Raw genomic sequence first — 18,919 nt, 5'->3', positions numbered from 1 at the left:
TCAAGTTCACTAATATTTTGCTCTGTAACATCTTATCTGCTCTTGATATCATTCAGTGTATTTTTTATCTGAGACATTGTATTTTTAACTGTAGAAGTTTGATATGACTCTTTAAAAATATCTCCCGTATCTCTTATTAACATGATCATATTTTTCTTTAACTTCTTGAACAAATGCTGTGTATTTATAGTAGCTACATTAATATCCTTGTCTAGTAGTTCTATCATCTATATCATTCCAAGTTCATTTCTAGTGAATGATTTTTTTTTTTTTTTTTGCGGTACACGGGCCTCTCACTGTTGTGGCCTCTCCCGCTGCGGAGCACAGGCTCAGGACGCGCAGGCTCAGTGGCCATGGCTATGGGGCCAGCCGCTCCGTGGCATGTGGGATCCTCCCAGACTGGGGCACGAACCCGTGTACCCTGCATCGGCAGGCGGACTCTCAACCACTGCGCCACCAGGGAAGCCCATAGTGAATGAATTTTGTATGGGTTGTCCACTCCCATGTTCATGACTGGCAATTTTTTTTTTCCTAGATGCCAGAAATTGTGAAATTTTGTTTGTACATTCTAGGGCTTTTTTGGGGGGTGGGTATTACTTTAAATATTTTTTATCTTTGTTTAAAGACATAGTCAAGTTATCTGAATACAGTTCGATTCTTCTGAAGCTGGTTTTTAAAGCTGTTTTTGGCAGGATCAGACGTAGCCCTTAGTCTAGCCTAGTTTTGCCCCGTTACAGAGGCAATGATTTTCTGAGTACTTTACCTGACATCCTTTTTCTTCTCTTTCTCTCTTGAAAACATAACCTGTTATTACCAGTCCTCTGTGAACATTGGTTGTTGCTCTGTTTCTTCCTTTTTCCCACCTCATGTAGTTTTCTCACATGCATTACTTGATCAGAAATCAGCTGATAATTCCGGGAGAATCTGTTCCACACTCTAGAGTTCTGTCTGTGCAACTCTCTCCTCTCCTGTACTCTACCCTTTGAATTCTTGATATTTCACCTCCTCAAATACTCAACCCTATCTCTGCTACTTGGCTTATATTGCTTATTTTTCTTCCTTCCAAGATAACTGCCTTCTGCTGCCTGTTGTCTAATATCCGAAAACCATGGTTTCATACAAATTGTTCATGTTTTTATTTGTGTGAGACTGGAGAATAAATGTGATATCTCTTACTTCATCATGGCTGGAAGCATAACTCTGTTCTGTGGTCAATTAAAGTGAGATGAAGCTATTTTTTTTAATGTCTTAAATATTCCATGTTTACCAATTATAGAATATTAGGGCTGGGTACTAAAAACTGTATTTTATGCCAGGCAAGAATGAAGAGCTAAGCCAATAGCTCAACATAATGTTATATGTGTAACCCCATTTCATAAAGTGTAAGTCACTTGGTCTCTGTGAGAAGTGAGACGTGAGTTAAAAGTGAGAATCCTCAGGACATGTATAGTGGGGAGAAGCTTTAAATAAAATTTCACTTTATATGAGGCAGTTACAGTTGGACTCTGGGATCTTGTTAGTTCAGGAAATATATCTGATTCCTATTGCCCATAGAGATCAGAGTGTAAAACACTGGATAATCTTCAAAACAACAGATTATTCAGAGTAAAGACATCAAACACTATTGCAGTGATGGTGAATAGCTATCTAGGCCTTTTGAAGACAAACAAACAGTAGTTAAATAAGTGGTAGATTTTGACTCTAGTGCAAAGAGAAAATGGCTTTGCTATTGCATACAATTAAAAAAAAGGGGGGGGAAACAAAATTCTCCGGATTTCTCCATTGGGTAAGAGTGGTATATTAGGTTAGCAAGGAGCTGATTTTTGGAAGAGCGGTAGGTGAAAGGGGAGAATTTTTGTTTGTTTTTTCCTTTGATGTTTAAAAGAAGTTTATGAAGTATATAGTAGGTGACATGGTTTGCAGTATCCGAGTACTAGAAATGAACTAGTTCTAGTACTAGAAATGAACTAGTACTAGTTCATTCACTAGAAATGAACTTGGAATGATATAGATGATAGAACTACTAGACAAGGATATTAATGTAGCTACTATAAATACACAGCATTTGTTCAAGAAGTTAAAAAAGGACCAGATCCCTGTGACTGTTTGTGCAGGTTGTTCAGTGCACAGTCTGGGGCTCCTTCCCCATCATGATCTATAGGCTTTAACCTGGAGCAGTGACATCATTTCTGGGAACTGTAAGAAATACAGAAGTTCAGATCCCACCCCAGACCTACTGACTCAGAATCTGCATTTTAATAAGATCCCAGGTAACTTTCATGCTCATTAAATTTGAGAAGTGTCTGTGAGAAGTTGAGTTGAGTTGAGACTTGTACAACTTACCCGGCACAATGCATCTGTCTGAGAGAACCCGGGTTGTTAAAGGGTCTTCTTTGATGAGCAAGGTGGCATTCAGAACTGGGTTGAGGCCTCTGGTTAGACAGCCATATGTTTTTAAAGCTCATATACAGAAACCCAAAGAATCTACTCTTCTGTTTTGTTTCTTTTCCTTCTCTTTTCCCCAATACTCTCCTTTGGGTTCCATCTGCCAGCATGAACTTAAAGGTGTCAGCCACTTCACTGGAGGAAAAATTGCCTCACTGGAGGAAAAAAAGCCTCAATATGAAGCGCTGGTTTAGTTTCATCAAAGGCATTCAGTGAGAGTAGCCTGATAATTCTCAAGAAAGTAGAATATGTATCAATGGAATATGCAGTTTGTGTTTGTACAGACACGTGTTACTCATGTATTTTTTAAGTATAAATCTCACATTCTGAAATAATTATATTGTGGGCAGTTGGCCAGCTTCAGTATAGATAAAAACTTGATTGGATATGTTAATCGCTAGCTGGATAAAAGGAGGAACATTTCCTCTTAACACAGTTTCCCGAGCTCTCTTGTTAATCCCCAGCAGTGTCTGGGGTAGAGACCTGTGTGCTTCATTCACACTGCTGTCAAGCTGTCAGGTTTCTAAGTGGTTAATTAGGACAACAAGCCAAACTGAAGTGACTTTATTCACTTACTGAGATAGTGTAAGAGGCAAAAATAGGCACCAGCTGGCTAATTCTCCAGTTTTTTTCCACAGACCAGCACCAGACGAGGGTCAGGTGAATCAGCACACAGGGGCATCTTCTCACTGCTGACTGTGCTGGACAAAAGGCTCTTGTTGTTTTATGGACCCACAGGGATAGAGAGAGTGAGAGGGGAGGCGCTAGGATTTAGGAGTAGGGAAGTACTGAGCGGACAAAAGAGGACTCCAAAGAGAGGCACCAGGGCTAGGAATGCAGGTTGTCATGTGAACATGCGTCTTTGACTATAACTCCCTCCAGGAAACTGCAGTGCACTGACCATGCATCAAGCCTGGTATGAAGAGAACAGACTCCCCCCACCCTGAGGGCTGCCAGGTAAAGCCTTGTAATTGCCGATGGTCAGATGTGAAAGATCACACAGAGGATTCTGGCCTGGAGCTGGACTCCTCAAATTCAGCCTGGAGACATCTGATGCAAAGATAAAAAGTACACTTGAGACAGAGAGTTCTGGGATACCTATAAAGCTTGAATGCATGGAACGCACATACGAAGTTTGTAAAACCAGAGGGTATTACTTCAGGCATCTCTAGGCAGCTCTACCTACCCGTTAGAATCCCAATAAGCAGGAGTTGGAAGTCTTACTGAAGAGTTCATACCAGCCTGAAAGGGAATATAAAACACTCGTTTCTCAGTGGAGATTGTAACGCCACTTACCCTTTTCAAGTGCTTGCTTACCTGAGGGTAAATGTTTCTTGATTTTTAATGTTTACTCTTTGTTTGGAGCATCATAGATAAAGTCCTGACAATTTTGATATTGAGGTCAACTTATCAGCTGGTTTCGAGGAGAGATTTTTCCAGGTCTCTAGGTACCAGCTCTGATGAAGGGTGATATTCTTCAAGGTAAAACATTTTTATGCTACCAGTTTTAGCAATTTTAGATGATATTTTGCTGATTCTATTACCGAAATGCCTTAGCAAGACTACGCTTATAGGCATAGACATCACCTCTGTTCTTTTTGTGTTCTGCTTCCCTGAGTTGCAGTCTATCTTCCCAACATCATGTACACTTCTTCACTCTAACTCTGCCTTGAGCCATAGCTGCCTTTGCTAGCAGGCAGGTACCACCTTGAAATCCTGAGCACAGCTCAGTAGACTATCACTTTCTGCCTTAGTCTAAGGAAAGAAACAGCAGCATAAGCTTTACAATTCAGGGAGCACCTCTGAGTCCCCAAGACTTTTCTTAGACATTAGTAACAGGAGAGCATTCCCATAAATAACTTGCATTTTACATTCCCTTAGGAAGTGGGGGAATAGGGATATTTACTCTGATTTTAAAACTCTCTCCTTATCTTGATTCGTGTTTTTTAATAACCTAGTGTCATGAAACAAGCCATACTGGTTATATTTGGAACCATTCAAAACTAATGAGAATTCTCATGAGGTGATGGCTAAGAACTCACATAGTAAATATGAATACCAAATGACTTAACAATTTTCAATGGTGGAATCAAGTGATTCTGAGACAATGGCCATGACCCTCTCAGTAATCTGATATATACAAAGGAACATAGACTTTCAATAGTCAACCCTGATTTGTAAATATCACTATACTAGGATGAAAATAAGCCTTCAAGTTTTCATTATACTTTCATAAAATCCTGGAACATACAACATGGTCAATAAATGGACAAACATATTAATTTTCTATAGTATTTAGATGAGTAAAATAGGATATTAATGGCCTTTAAGAACTTTATTTCAAATTTCATTGTTTAAAACTATTGGGGCTTCCCTGGTGGCGCAGTGGTTGGGAGTCCGCCTGCTGATGCAGGGGACACGGGTTCGTGCCCCGGTCCAGGAGTATCCCACATGCCGCGGAGCGGCTGGGCCCGTGGGCCATGGCCACTGAGCCTGCGCGTCCGGAGCCTGTGCTCCGCAATGGGAGAGGCCACAGCAGTGAGAGGCCCGCGTACCGCAAAAAAAAAAAAAAAAAAAAAATATTGAAATTCTTCCAGTGGAGGGAATATGTGATGGTATGACCCTCCGATTTCCCAGTTCATCAGAATATCCCTAGGACACCAAGTCTGGGAAATGGGCTTCAAAGTAGAGAAAAATCATGTGAGACACTCTACCTATAATGAAGAGGGTGATTTATAAGAAATTGAAAGTGTTTACCAGGGAAGAAATGTCTGTACTAGGGAAACAGTTTGCATATTGGCTATTGAAAACGTCTCAAGTTTTATCACAATGATAGCTATCAGAGGTCAGAATGCGCCCATGGCTGACCATATTCATTAAATGCCATTTATGTTTTCAAAGTGAAAAGTAGTTCAGCACAATATCCAAATATCCAGAGAAGGCTAATAACACTTGTCTGCTATTACGACTAGTCTAGCTGTCAATTGTTAAACCTGGAAATTTGCTCCAGGGGGTACTTAGCAGGTGAGAATTTAGACTCCAGGAAAGTGAATCAGCACATTTTTGAGGGACACAATGTAGTTGCTACTCCTTAGGTTGAAATTGATGTAGGAAATAAGTGAAATTTGAGTGTAAGGAAAATAAGGTAGTTTAAAAGAAAATATTCATGCCAGTTACTTGCATTTCTCATTCCAAGACGAAGAAAGCACATATGAAATTAAATCTTTAGAAACGAATCTCCTCGTGGACACACCCTGAATTCTAATGTGATTCTTTTCTGCTTGCATTTATGTCATGGGAACATCTCCCCAAGTCTAAGTCATTTGGTCTCAAGTAACACCCAGAAAGTCTCCAGCAGGATAACTAGTACTGGTTGCCGGTCTAATTGCCTCAGAATAGTTCAAGGAGAGAAATTTAAGGGGGAGTTCAGGCTCTCCGAATCATGACTCTACTGCTCTATACCCACTAGGGAGAGTTCTAAAGCATGCCTATTTACTTCCTTTCAAATGGATTGGAGATGTAGTTTTCCCAAAACAGAACAGTATAAACCCGTAATGCAAATGACATATTTGTTTCTAACTGTCTGATTATTTGACACACTTTGTGGTGCCTCCGTACTCTTTCATGGTGCTCCACTGACGCAGTCAGCAATAAGAAGGTAGCCATAGGGGCTTCCCTGGTGGCGCAGTGGTTGAGAGTCCGCCTGCTGATGCAGGGGACACAGGTTCGTGCCTCAGTCCGGGAAGATCCCACATGCCGCGGAGCGGCGCGTCCGGAGCCTGTGCTCCGCAACGGGAGAGACCACAACAGTGAGAGGCCCGCGTGCCGCAAAAAAAAAAAAAAAAAAAAAAAAAAAAAAGAAGGTAGCCATAGATTTCTTCAAGTCCAGTATTCTGGTTACATAAAGAGGAGCTTTGATATGACTGTAGCCATTGTAATGAGTAATTAGAATCTTGATGAAGATTTTTCTCAGTTTTAAGCTGCAAAGAGAAGGGAAAGGAGGTGGTTTATATTTTTTATTCCAAATATAAATTATAAGTATCTATTTTCTTTTAAAATAATTATTTATTTACTACCTAAATAGTGGTAAATATCCAAGTATGTCAGACTCTGGGCTAGGAGAACTAGAAGAAACAGAAATTGACTTTTTCTCTGTGAGGTTTCAATTTCATAAGGAAGATAAGACATATATGTAAATATAGGGACCATGATAATAATAGATAACTATCATAATGTAGAAAATTGTTAAATTTGAATTGCAACAGAGGAACTGTTAGAACCCTAATATTTAAAATGTGTATTCTGTGTATGAAAAAATAGGCAATACAATTTCATATATAATTGGGTAAACTTTAAGTGAGGTTTTTTTTTTATATATATAGAACTTTTCAGAGTCTTTACTACGGTAATGTATGTGGTGAATTTACAAAAACTATATATTAAATTTACAAGAAGTATGTGTTCAGTTTTGGACACTTTGAATTTGCTATCCTATACAGACTCTGAGGAATGATGTCTAACACACAGAAAAAAAAAATTAGAATATGGCTTTCTTAGATTGAAACTGCATATACAGATTTGTGATTTCATCACAAAGAGGTGTTATCATTATGAATTTGGAAAGAAGATGTAAGAGTCAGGTAAAATCAAGATCAACTATATTTGAAGAATTAAAAAAGAAATTTGAGCCTGAGAAATCAGATACATAGAGATAACTAGGGGAGGACTATACCCTGGGAAGCCAAAGAAGATAAATCATTAAGGAGGGTGGAGTGGCATCAATATTTGGATGACACAAAAATCGAGGGGGCTATAAGGACTCAGAACAGGTTACTGAATTTAGAAATTTAGTGACATTGGTTTTTTTAAAAGAAGTTTTGTCAAACTGTTGAAGACAACACCAGGTGATAAATGAAATAATGAATATGCAAAAATGGAAACAAAGCATCACACACACACACACACACACACACAAATCATGCTGCACATGAAGAAAATGATATAAACAAGGGTAGGTAGACATACCTAAAACATACTTGATCCAGTATTCTAAAAGCATGAACCACATACCACTGTCAATTTAAAAACATAGATTTCTTAGACAAATCTCATATCTACTGAATCAGAATCTCTAGAAACAAAGACTGGGCATCTGTATATTTACAAGTTCCATGTCTGACTATTCTGTATACTAAAGTTAGAGAACCACTGCTATTTATGTAATATCTTCCCAAGATAAAGTCAGTGCTTTATTTATAAATGTCAAGTGTTAGAAAATGGAAAAGGAATAAAAATAAATCCAATGATAAGTATTAGAGGATAGGTGTTTTCCTTCTGAAATACTAATATCAAAAGAGCATCAGTGGGACTTCCCTTGTGGCGCAGTGGTTAAGAATCCGCCTGCCGATGCAGGGGACATGGGTTCGATCCCTGGTCCGGGAAGATCTCACATGCCGTGGAGCAACTAAGCCCGTGCACCACAACTACTGAGCCTGTGCTCTAGAGCCCATGCTCTGCAACAAAAGAAGCCAATGCAATGAGAAGCCTGCACACTGCAACTAAGAATATCCCGCTCTCACCGCAAATAGAGAAAGCCTGCGTGCAGCAACAGAGACCCAACGCAGTCAAAAAAAAAAAAAAAAAGCATCAATGAACTAACAATAAGACCAGCATTCTAAGGTAATAGCTTCTTAAAATAGGCAAGGTCGCCATGGTAAAAATGGTGAGCTAAGAAATGGAAGATTTAAATGTTTCTATTTTCATATAAAAGGATTATAATATATAAAATTTGAGTATTGACATAATGTCAAATTAAAGCAGATTCATGATTATTGAGTCTATGTCTACACACATAGGTAGCTAAGTAGCGAGAAAGAGAGAGGAAAGAATATAGTTCCATTTTTTCCCCAAACACAATAAGAATGGAGGAGAAAAAAAACAAAAAATTTTATAGGAAAAAAAAAGAGACCCATTTATGAAAAGCAATTAGGTTTAACAAGTTTCTATTTTTTTAAGTCTTCAACCCAGAACTTTTCTCGGGAAGATCAAATATCCATTCTTCATAAGGACAAAAATCCCTTCCTGTGCACTAACCCCAGCATCTGATAGATGTCAGATATTATATAACATTGTTGTCATTGTGCATGTTTGCATATAATTCAAGAACCAAAACATAAATAAACAAATGGGACCACTGTGTAAGTTCCAGTACAGGGTAATTCTGTGCTCTGGTTTAGAGATTGGAAACAGATGTAAATATTTGTAATTATGCATGTTTCAGTCTGCCTTTCATGCACAAAAACAGTTGCTTTAGAAATTCTGGGTGGGGCTGGCCCAACACAAACATTATTTGTCTTTCTGAAGTGTCGAATAAGAGATTAGAATAAATGCAAGCACATGCATCACGAAATGAAATTTGGGGGAGGTCACTTACTTGTGAACGTCTGGTGTCACTCAAACATGAAAGTTTTGAAACTACTTGAGTCATTTTCCTATGTTTATGAGCTAATATAATCATAAGGTGGGAAGGAACACGATGGAGGGCATTTGCTTCTTCCCACATCACATTTCAGCCATTTCAGGTAGATGATATTTGGGCTTCATTTTCTGACATATAAATATAACATCAGAACAAAATACTAAGCAACCCCCAAAAGAAGCATTAGTGTGCCTGTTAAACTCCAACATCCATTTTTGCTTTTTACCTTTGTAATTGGACTCCAGTGTTTAGCTGATCATAATGCTCCTCTCTAAACAACCTCATTTCCAATCCTCTCCTGTAGCTAATGGGACTAAATTCTGGACAATTTCATGTAAGCGAACATATATCAGACTTGCAGGAGGTCTCCTTAAATGAACTTCCTCCTTCCTTCATTCATGCATAAATGAAGTCCCTTCAAGAACGGAAGCCACATGTTGAGGATTGTAGAGTATATCAATGGGAACGAGTTACTTAAACACTTGAGAACAGTGAAGCTACCCTACCAACTTTGAATTGCCTCCCTCCAGAATTCTCTTATGTGATAGAAATATCTTATTTAAACCACTTATTATTTGTTTGTTTATTAGTAGTTGGACCAAACTCTATACAGAATACAGATTAAATTCAACCAATCTGTATGGCCAGGGGCTATTCTACTACTTGAGGCTACAATGATGAACAAGAATGGCCGTTTTGATAACAGTTTAGTGCAAGGGTCAGCAGGCTACCACCCATGGTACCGTCCCCACTGATGGTAAATAAAATCTTATTGAAACACAGTCATTCTTATTTTCTATTGCTGCTTTCATGATACAATGACAGAGTTGAGTAATTGTGTCAGAGACCTCATGACCCACAAAACCTGAAATAATTACTACCTGGTACTTTACAGAGAAAAAAAAATGACCACTCTGATCTAGCAGGAGATGAAGGCAGATAAGCAGAGACTTAGCCTAGTGTGTGTTATATATATTAGGAAGGGTTCTGGATGCTGTATAGAAGTCAAGAAATGACCTGGACTTCAGAGACCAGAAAATATTACCCAGAGATGGTGATGTTTAAGATGAACTTAGAAGGATGAATAGGTTAACCAGATAAATGAGTCAGAGAGAGCATTCTGAATTGAGGAAACTGTGCAAGCCCCAAAGCCAAAAGTGACAAATGTTGTCAAGTGGAATGAATACTGAAAATTGCCCCATGAAACATGGAAGAATAACACCAACTTAAGAAGTGGCTACAGAGGAAGCCAAAAAGCAGCAGGATTGAGTTTAGTAAAACTTAGAAAAATCAAAGTCATGATTTCCTTTTCAGTGAATTTTACCAGGTATTTGCATTTTAAACTTTATTGCCTTTTAGTTTAAAACAGAGTTACAACTTAATTTAGGGATGCAGTAAAGTTAGATGTAAAGTGGATGAGTGTATATAAGGAGAGTGAGACAGCAGGTGCAGAAATTGCTGTTGATCCAACCTTGCCCACTAGTCCTGGGTGCCTAAATTAAGTATGAATAAAAGCACTTGGGTTACTTATTGCATTGCAGATCTCAGCTTCCACCATTTAGAGACACTGATTCCATGATCTGGGCTCAGGCTCAGAAATTGGGAATTTAAAGAAATGAAATTTCAGTTAAATTGATCCAGAAACTATTCTGTGAAATGCTGCTTTGGTGCAGAGCCATAGAGCAGAACCCTCTGGGACACTTGGAAAATTCAAAATATTGGGTGATATCCTGATCTCGAGAATATAAATCTGAGGGTGATGCACTTGAATGTGTGGGCAGAGAAGCAAGGAGCAGTGTTTCTAAGTCGGCACGACTGAGTTCGGGGAGGACAACGATGATGTGAACGTGTAGCAACTGCCAACTCAGGCCTCTTGACTCCGTTTTCTGCTTTTTCTCCCTTTATGTTTCATGCATCTCTCACCTTGTTCTGGAGCTGTTCCTGACTTCATAGCTCGACATAAATAGAAATATAAAGTGTTCATAGAGGCTCTGAACAGAGTCACTGCTTGATTCAGGAATTACTTTTCTTCCTGTAATTTCTGAAGTCACAGTCCTTTCATTTCTAGCTGTTAACTAATCTTCTCTCATAACACCTGACATGAATGTAGAATTTAGATTCTTAAGCACCTTCAGGCTTCCCTGGTGGCGCAGTGGTTGAAAGTCCGCCTGCCAATGCAGGGGACACGGGTTCGTGCCCCGGTCCGGGAAGATCCCACATGCCGCAGAGCAGCTGGGCCCGTGCGCCATGGCCGCTGAGCCTGCGCGTCCGGAGCCTGTGCTCCACAATGGGACAGGCCGTAACAGTGAGAGGCCCGTGTACCGCAAAAAAAAAAAAAAAAAAAAAAAAAAAAAATCGCCTTCATATACATTATCCCATTTGATCCTATGAAAGGCTCTGCAAAGTAGGTATAGATTATGGTATTCACGTGCCAGACAAAAATAGGAAATTCTGACATGACTCTAGTTGATCAGAAAAGAAGCCCAGGCTTAAATCAAAATATTCTGACTTCAGTTCTACAGCTTAAGTGTTTATGCATATTTAACATACTAAAAGGATAACTGGTTAAGAAGTGACTCCTTAGAGTAGATAAAAGACACACACACACACACACACACACACACACACACACACACACACACACATATAGGTAGCTATTCTGCAGTAAAAGGCTCTTTCTTATCCATTCCCAATACAGCAGTCTCCCCAGTTATCTATGAAGAATAGATGAGGTTCTGGCAAATCTCAGCTGACTCTCTCCACTACTGAGACTTGCCCTAAATTATCTTCTCAACACTGACATTGAAAAGGCTCTTCTCTCTGCCAAGTCATATGGGACACAGTGTGAGGTTTGTATACACCTATAAGTCTTACCTTCTAATTGTCCCAATGAATAAGCCAAGTTTTTCTCATGAATAGGTCATTTTTCAGTCCAGAAAAGAGAAACCATTCTAGATATTGCAAGCAGAGAAAGAGCTCATAAAAAGGGATGATTTTAAAGGTGTTGGAAGGGCTGGAGGAGCACATGTGAGAAATGAGTTTTAACTAAAGAAAATAAAAGTTCAGACCTTCTAGAGGTCCATAGCTGACAACATGCAGGAGCTTACACCAGCTGCTGGTGCTGCTGGATCACTGTCACTTACTTACACTGCTGAAGGCACCTTGACAACCTTTGGTCAGGAGGGACCCAGCTGTCACCATTGGGACCACCAATGTTCCTGGAGTCCCTAGTACCCTAGTTTCCTTGCATCCACTGCAGGAACCAGAAACTACCCTCTGTCTCCATCTTGCCTTCTAATCTCTAGCCAATTTAATCCTTTGGCAGAACCTAAATGTAAACCACCTGACAAGAGAGTCTGGGAAATACATTTTCCAGCTTCTAGTCTCTTGTGATGGAGAGAAGAGCACAGAAAGGCAGGTATGAAGATTAGTTTCAACAGAAAGTTGATGGCAGAATCTGGTTCATCAAAACCACCAAAAAGTTTAAAATAACCTTACATACCATATGGTGAGAAGACTGGAGATATAAAATAATATATAGCATTAGGAGAAATAGGAATGTAAAATTAAAAAGCTATAAATTTAAATCTTTATTTTTTGTGCATATATATTATTATAACTAAATTTAGGCATCTTTCTGAGTGTATATCAGGATATATATATATATATATATATATATATATATATGTATATAGATATATATATCGCCAGAAAGAGATTTGAATTTAGAAATAATTTGGAATTTCTGTTTCAGCTGAACACTTTACTTTTATTGGCCTAGAGGGAGACACATTTTCAAGGCATAGAAGTATAAGATTCTGGGTATTCATTTATAAGTTGATTTGTACAGTGTATAAAATTTGGCATTTTTCACAGAATTAGAACAAAAATTTTTACAATTTGTATGGAAACACAAAAGACCACGGATAGCCAAAACAATTTTGGGAAAGAAAAAGGGAGCCAGAGGGATCAGACTCCCTGACCTCAGACAATACTACAAAGCTACAGTAATCAAAACAATGTGGTACTGTCACAAAAACAGAAATATAGATCAATGGAGCAGGATAGAAAGTCAAGAGATAAACTCATGCACCTATGGCCACCTAATCTACAACAAAGGAGGCAAAAATATGCAATGGAGAAAAGACAGTCTCTTTAATAAGTGGCACTGGGAAAACTGGACAGCTACATGTAAACAAATGAAATTAGAACACTCCCTAACACCATACACAAAGATAAACTCAAAATGGATTAAAAATCTTAATGTAAGGCCGAATACTATAAAACTCTTAGAGGAAAACATAGGCAGAACACTCTTTGACATAAATTGCAACAAGATCTTTTTTGATCCACCTCCTAGAGTAATGAAAATAAAAACAAAAATAAACAAACAGAACCTAATTAAAGTTAAAAGCTTTCGCACAGCAAAGGAAACCGTAAACGAAATGAAAAAACAACCCTCAGAATGGGAGAAAATATTTGCAAATGAAGCAACCGACAAGGGATTAATCTCCAAAATATAAAAAACAGCCCACGCTGGGACTTCCCTGGTGGCACAGTGGCTGGGAATCCACCTGCCAATGCAGGGGATGTGGGTTTAATCTCTGGCCCAGGAGGATCCCACACGCCGAGGGGCAGCTAAGCCCGTGCACCACAACTACTGAGCTCACATGCAACAACTACTGAAGCCCGCATGTCCTAGAGCCCATGTGCCACAATTACTGAGCCCATGTGTCGCAACCACTGAAGCCCGTGTGCTCTAGGGCCCATGGTCCACCCAAGAGAAGCCACTGCCATGAGAAGCCTGTGTACCACAATAAAGAGTAGCCCCTGCTTGCCACAACTAGAGAAAGCCCATGTGCAGCAACAAAGACCCAATGCAGCCAAAAATAAAATAATAATAATAAAAATAGCCCATGCAGCTCAATACCAAAAAAACCAAACAACCCAATCAAAAAATGGGTGGATGATCTAAACAGACATTTCTCCAAAGAAGGCATACAGATGGCTAAAAAGCACATGAAAAATGCTCAACATCACTAATTATTAGAGAAATGCAAATCAAACCTACAATGAGGTATCACCCCTCACACCAGTCAGAGTGGCCATCATCAAAAAGTCTACAAAAAATAAGTACTGGAGAGGGTGTGGAGAAAAGGAAACCCTCCAACACTGTTGGTGAGAATGAAAACTGGTACAGCCACTATGGAGAACAGTATGGAGGTTCCTTAAGAAAACTAAAAATAGAGCTACTATATGATCCAGCAATCCCACTCTTGGGCATATATCTGGAGAAAACCATAGTTCAAAAAGATACATGCACCCCAATGTTTATTGCAGCACTATTTACAATAACCAGGACATGGAAGCAACCTAAATGTCCATCAACAGAGGAATGGATAAAGAAGATGTGGTACATATATACAATGGAATATTACTCAGCCATAAAAAACAATGAAATAATGTCATTTGCAGCAACATGGATGGACATAGAAATTGTCATACTGAGTGAAGTAAGTCAGACAGAGAAAGACAAATATCATATGATATAGCTTATATGTGGAATCTCAAAAGAGGGTACAAATGACCTTATCAACAAAACAGAAGTAGAGCTAGAGGTAGAAAACAAACTTATGGTTACCGGGGGTGAGGCTGAGAGGGGAAGGATAAATTGGGAGATTGGGATTGACATATACACACTACTATACATAAAATAGATAACTAATAAGGACCTACCTTATAGCACACAGAACTCTACTCAATACTCTGTAATGGCCTATATGGGAAAAGAGTCTAAAAACGAGTGGATATCCAAACTAACACAACATTGTAAATCAACTATACTCCAATACAAATTTTTTTCAAAAACTTTGAAAGTGCTTAAAATCAAACTTACATGAACATGAAGTAAACATTTTAAGTCTTAATTCTTAACGAGAAACCTCCTTCAAACGTAGTATACATTTCTTGAACTCCAGTTACATTTACCTGTGTGATCTCCATCTGCATTTACTATGCAACTCAGATTTGCAGTTTGGCAATAACTTTGAATTATTTACTTGACTCTGTTTGGTGCACAAGGATGCACTCAATTAGAAGATAATTTTTGAGACATTACTTTCCTCAGTTTTCATTCCATTATATAGGCACATGATTAAGTCTTATTATACATTTAAAAAATAGCCACAACGAAGAAAATAGGAGTACATTACGTTTCATTATGTTTCAATTAAATTTCGTCAGTAGTGCTACCTTTTTTACCTTAAGCAATTCAAGTATTAGGTGCTGTAAATGATAATATGTCCTAGGAAAACTTTCTTTTCGATGGACAATATAGATTGTACACTCAAATAAATAGAAAAAGGGGAATTGTGTGAAAATGTTTAACAAACATGTATTCAAAAGATATCCCCTTCTAGATGAAATAGGGGATGAAATAGGAAAATCTGTCTATTGAACTCTACCCATAGCCTTTGATAAAATCAACAAGGCAAAATAATGGAGGAAAAAATATTAGAAATCTCTCATTCTTGTGATAATACAGAAGTCATTATGCATTTGTTCCAGACGAAAAAGGTACTTTACCAATTAATTTGGCAACTTCAAAAGGCTAATCATGCAGGGTTGAGGGGGCATATGGGAACTTTCTGTACTTTGTACTCCATTTTTCTGCTCAATATGGTAGAGCTTGGGTGAGGACAAAAGGAGGAGAAAACAGATGTGCTACTGGTAAAGAAATATGCCATAGACCAGTGATTTTCACATATGAGCATGATCAGAATCACCTGGAGTACATATGGAACAAATTACTAGGTTCAGCCTCTAGAATCTCTGGGTACTGTTTGATGAGTTATGTAGATAGAACAAGAAGTGTTGAGTCATTCGATAATTATGAATGCTTTATTTTTAATAGTATTTGAAGTACTATAGGAAAGGTGACATAAAGCCATTATTTCATCAAAATATATAGGAGCAACCCTCCATATAGGCAGTTCACAGATTCAGTCAACCCTGGATCATATAGTACTATAGTATTTATTATTTAAAAAATTTTGTGTAGAAGTGGACCCATGCAGTTCAAAGCCATGTTGTTCAAGGGTCAACTGTATACTGCATTTATGTTGTTCCTACTTTATCCTATGTCCATAACAGACATTTATAAACAATTAAAGCACCCCATGAACTTTCTTGATACAGTATCACTACTGATAAATCAGAACTACAAAATTAAATAAAAGTTATTTGCCATTCCACCTAGCATAATAAATGTATTAACTAGATCAAATATAAACTTATAGATGATTTCTGAATAATCTTGAGATTGGAAGATATGTTGACAAATATTCACAGGCAATCATTATTCCAATTTTCATAAAAGGTAAAATGGGTAATGTATCAGTTCTCTATTGGTGATACAAAAATACCACAACTTAGTGGCATAATACAAAAATATTTAGTATATTTTTCCTGATTTATTGATAATTAGCAAGTAAAAATTGTATATATTTACATTATACAAACTGATGTTTTGATACATGTAGACATTGAAAAACGATTACAACATCAAACTAATTAACATATGCATCAACTCATATAATTATCTTTTATGTGTGGGTGTGGTGAGAACATTTAAGATCTACTCCTTCAGCAAATTTCAAGTATACAATATAGTAATATTAACTACTGTCACTATGCTCTATATTAGATCTCCAGAACTTATTCATTCTGAATAACTAAAATTTTGTATTTTTTGACCAACATCTCTCCATGTCCTTCACCATCCAGCCCCTGGCAACCATCATTCTACTCTCTTCTTCTATAAGTTTGATTCTTTTAGATTCACATGTAAGCAAGATCCTGCAGTATTTGTCATGGTGTGTCTGGCTTATTACATTTAGCATAATGTACTCCAGTTTCATCCATCTTGTCTCAAATGACAGAATTTCCTTCTTTTTTAAGGCTGAACACTATTTCATTGTATGTATATATCACATTTTCTTTATCTATTCATCTATTGATGGACACTTAAAAGTTGATTTTATACCTTGACTATTGTAAATAATGCTGCAATGAACATGGAAGGCCAAATATTCTTCAAGATAACGATTTCATTTCCTTTGGATATCTAACCAGAAGTGGAATTGCTGGATCACATAATATTTTTGTTTTTTAATTTTTTGAGGAATCTGATACTGTTTTCTACAATGGCTATACTAATTTACATTCCCATCAACAGTGTGTGTACAAGAGTTTCCTTTTTGTACATCCTTGCCAACACTTACCCTTAATCGTTTTGACAATAGCCATTCTAACAAGTGTGAGGTGATATCACAATTTTGATTTGCATTGCCCTGATGATTAGTGATGTTGAACACCTTTTCATATACCCATTGGCCATTTATATGTCTTCTTTTGAGAAATGTCTATTCAGGTCCTTTGCCCATTTTTTAAATGGGTGATTTGTTTTCTTGCTATTAAGTTGTTTGTGTTCCTCATATATCTCGGATATCAACCTCTTATCAGATGTATGGCTTGCAAATATTTTCTCCCATTTTGTAGGTTTTTTCTTCACTCTGTTGATTGTTTCCTTTGCTGTGCAGAAGTTTTTAGTTTGATGCAGCACCACTTGTATTTTTGCTTTTGTTGCCTGTGCTTTTGAGAGTATATCCAAAAATTAATTGTCCAGACCAACATCAAGAAGCGTATTCTTGGGGACTTGATCAAGATGGCTGAGTAAGAGGATGCATAACTCACTTCCTTAGACAAACACATCAGAAATACATCTACATGTGGAACAATTCTCACTGAAAAATAACTGGAGACTAGCAGAAAGAAGACTCCTGGACAACCAAGACTGAAAGAAAGATACACATGGAATTGGTTAAGAAGGAAAGAGAAGTGGTCAGATTGGGACCTGATAAACTATATACTAATGATGAACTATTAGAAAGAGAAATTAAGGAAACAACCCTATTTACAATGTCAAAAGGATAAAAGGATAAAATACCTAGGAATAGACTTAACCAAGGAGGTGAAAGACCTACACTCTGAAAATTATGAAACATTGATGAAGGAATTTGGAAATAATGCACAGAGGTAGAAAGATATCCTGTGTTCTTGGATTGGAAGAATTAGTAATTGTTAAAATGTTCATACTGCGCTTCCCTGGTGGCGCAGTTGTTGAGAGTCCACCGCCGATGCAGGGGACATGGGTTCGTGCCCTGGTCCGGGAAGATCCCGCATGCCGCGGAGCGGCTGGGCCCATGAACCATGGCCGCTGAGCCTGAGCGTCCAGAGCCTGTGCTCCGCAATGGTAGAGGCCACAGCAGTGAGAGGCCCGCGTACCACAAAACAAAACAAAGCAAAACAAAAAAAACATTTGGGCTTTCCTGGTGGAGCAGTGGTTGAGAGTCCACCTGCCGATGCAGGAGACACGGGTTCGTGCCCCGGTCCAGGAGGATCTCACATGCTGCGGAGTGGCTGGGCCCGTGAGCCACAGCCGCTGAGCCTGCGCTCCTCAACGGGAGAGGCCATAACAGTGAGAGGCCCACGTACCGCAAAAAACAATCAAAAAAACCCAAAAAACACCCTTAAAAGGCTTATCCAGGTAAGCCAGTCTATAACTGGACCTTTTGAGATTTTGATTTTATTGCAGTGCCTTAAATTTATTTACATTAAAATTTGCCACATTTAATTTAATTCCTTATTTCATCCTGTCAAGGCCTTTTTGGATACTAATTCTGTCATCCAGAACACTATCTATTCCTTCCAGATTCATGTCATATAGATTAATATAGATTATGTAATATAATATTACATACAATATAATGTAATATAGATTACATTAGTATATGAACAGTGTATATTCTAGAATAAGAAATAACCTTTTTTAACCCAAACCTCACTGTGACTTACAACTAAACTGTTGAATATAATAGTGATAATTAGTTTTAGCACTATTTTTGATATTGAATTTCAATCAACTTAATATCATTT

Source organism: Leucopleurus acutus (assembly GCF_964270905.1).
Source record: "Leucopleurus acutus genome assembly, chromosome: 5".
NCBI classification, from domain to species: Eukaryota; Metazoa; Chordata; class Mammalia; order Artiodactyla; family Delphinidae; genus Leucopleurus; species Leucopleurus acutus.
Note: the sequence above shows the minus strand (reverse complement) of the source record.